We start from the raw sequence: 3020 nt of genomic DNA, 5'->3' as shown, positions 1-3020 counted from the left end.
TTACATACTGCATAACTCCAATTATATGACATTCTGAAAAAGGCAAAATTGCAGAGACAGTAAAAAGATTAGTGGATACCAGACATTGGGGGGAGATAGGGATGAGAGGCAGAGCACAGAGGATTTTTAAGGCAGTGAATCGTACACTATAATGGAGGATACATGTCATTATACATTTGTCCAAACCCATAGAATATACAACACCAAGAGTGAACCCTAATTAAACTATAAACTCTGGGTAATGATGTATCAATGTAGGTTCATTGATTGTTACAAAGGTACCACTCTGGTTCCGGATGTTGATAGTAGGGGAAGCTGTGCATGTGTGGGAACAGGGAGTGTATGGGAAATCTCTGTACTTTCTGCTTGACTTCATGGTGAATCTAAAACTGCTCTTAAAAAACTAAGTTGAGAGTTTGGAGAAACATGGTGGAGTGAGAGACATCGCCAGATCTCTCCCCTTGAAACAACAGTAAGCTGAACATCTAAAACTCAACAAAAAACACCCAAACTTCACACCAGCATGTCTGAGCGTGGGATCACCTCATAAGAGCTACCATAGGTCAGAACCCTGGGTGTCGGGCTGTGGACTGGAAGAAATAAAGAAGCTGTCTCTTGCAGCTGCGGAGCTCCCTGTAGGAGAAGGGGGAGGTGAGAAGGTGTGGCGAGTTCCCTGAACAGCCCTGCCTCGGAAATCAGTGAGCTCCATGCAGCGGGCAGCAGCGCCCAGTCATCAGGGCAGAAAGCAGAGAAGCTGGACGGCAGAGAAACAACACTTGATTTTTATCAACTGTGGTTACAAAACCGAGACTGAGCTGCAGCCCCCAACCCCCAACCCAGAGGTCCCCTCCCCGCATACCCTCTAAGACTGAACACCACAGAGCCTCAGGGGAATCTGAGCAAACGCAACCGAAAATGTCGATAACACTGACATGGAATGAGACTGAGAGTAGTGAGAGCGATTAAATATCTATAAGAAAAAAAAAGGCATTATTAACACTATATATAAAGCAGGGATCCAAGAAGCTTAGATGCCACATACTGGAAACCAAAAGAAAATTGCCTTCTAGGCAACAGGCTAAAGAGGGACCTTTATATAATAAATTTTCTTTCTGGATAAACAGCAGAATACACTTCCATTAATGCCAAGGCTTAGAAATAGTCCATTAAACACCATAAACAACCAAGATAAGACATCTCAGAAAGAAAGAGAAAAAATCTCCAGAAAATAAGCTTACAGACATAGAAATATGCAACTTAAATGACAGAGAATTCAGGGTGGTACTTCTGAAACAACTCAGTGAGTTCTGAAATGAGTCATTTCAATAATTTTAGGAATTGAAAAAACAAATAGATGAGCAAAGCAAGAAGATTGAAACCTTCAAAAAGAACAGAATAGATCTTCTGGAGATAAAAAAAAAACACACTGCAAGAGTTGAAAAAATGAAATAACAAGCTTGGGAAATAGAGTCAACCAACTGGAGGAAAGGATCAGTGATATCGAAGACAGAAATCTAGAAATAAATCAGAAGAAAGAGAGAAACTGAAGAATGAACAATAATGAAAGAGAAATACAAGAACTAGCTGATACCACACGGAGAGAAAACATAAGAATAATGGGCATTATCAAAGGCGAGGAAAAGGAGCAGGGACAGAAAGCATTTTCAGACAAATAATGGACAAGAATTTCCCAAATCTAAGGAATGAGCTGGAGCTTGGAATTCAAGAAGTCAACATAACACCCAATTATCTCAACCCAAAAAGGCCTTCACCAAGACACGCTATTAAAATTATCAAAAATCAATGACAAAGAATTCTCAGGACAACCAGGGAGAAGAAAACAGTAAGTTATAATGGAAAACCTATTAGATTATCCTCGGACTTCTCAGCACAAACCTTACAAGCCAAAGAGGAGTGGAATCAAATATTCGAACTATTAAGTGAAAGAAACTACCAGCCTAGAATAATGTATCCAGCTAAGCTCTCCTTTATATATTAAGGAGAAGTTAAGACCTTTTCAGACATACAAAAATTGAGGGAATTCTCCACTACGAGGCCTGTACTACAAGAAATACTGAAAGGGGTAAGCCCACCTAAAACAAAATGACAAAAAATACATAATTAGGAGTAAGGTGACTATCAGGCAAATAGAAGCAGAGGAGTGAAACCCTTATTAAGAACAGGGCATTATAAGCTTAAACATTAAGAAGAGAATTGCAATGAACAGTCAGCATACATAGGGACAAATTGAGATAACAATAACTGAAAAGGGGAGGATTCAAAGATCCAAATTCGCAAAGGGGAATGGAGATAAGGCGCATGCAGAAGAAAATGGATGACTGTATATACATAACTATCCTTTACATATTTGTAATGGTAGCCACACATAGCAGATTCAGAACTGAAGTATACAACATAAAACAGGAAGAACCAGAGGGAAAACCCACAAAAGCCAACCAAAATAAAGAAAATAGAAACACAAGGACAAGGAAGCAATGGAAACACCAAGCTATCAGAAAGCAAAAGATAAAATGGCTATAAGAAGATCTCATATTTCAATAATCACCCTAAATGTAAATGGACTGAACTCACCGATAAAAAGGCACGGAGTTTCAGAATGGATCAAAAAACAAAACCCAACCATATGCTGCCTCTAGGAGATACAACTCAGCTCCAAAGACAAATACAGACTCAAAGTGAAAGGGTGGAAAATGATATTTCAAGCAAATGGCATTTAGAGAAAAGCGGGAGTAGCAGTACTAATATCGAATTAAATAGACTTCAAAATGAAAAAGGTAAAGAAAGATACTGAGGGACACTTCAAAATGATAAAGGGAATCATGCACCAAGAAGACATAACATTCAGGGAACCCTGAAATATGTAAAGCAATTAATAACAGAATTAAAGGGAGAAACAGATGAAAACACTATTGTAGTAGAGGACCTAAATACCCCACTGTCAGATATAAACTGATCATCTAACCAGAAAATCAATAAGGAAATAACATCTTTAAATGACA

General features: G+C 38.6%; 1 long non-coding RNA gene across 1 annotated transcript; it reads left to right on the top strand.

Annotated features, from left to right (window-relative positions):
* The first annotated feature begins 510 nt into the window (after positions 1-510).
* LOC111743819 lies at positions 511-1117 on the top strand. The gene is made up of 2 exons (XR_002781894.1): positions 511-562; positions 1015-1117. It is a non-coding gene; the product is annotated as an uncharacterized LOC111743819 (long non-coding RNA).
* The last annotated feature ends 1903 nt before the right edge of the window (positions 1118-3020 follow it).

This window comes from Pteropus vampyrus, unplaced genomic scaffold, assembly GCF_000151845.1.
Source record: "Pteropus vampyrus isolate Shadow unplaced genomic scaffold, Pvam_2.0 Scaffold123, whole genome shotgun sequence".
Lineage (NCBI taxonomy): Eukaryota > Metazoa > Chordata > Mammalia > Chiroptera > Pteropodidae > Pteropus > Pteropus vampyrus.
This window is presented reverse-complemented; position numbering and strand designations above follow the sequence as displayed.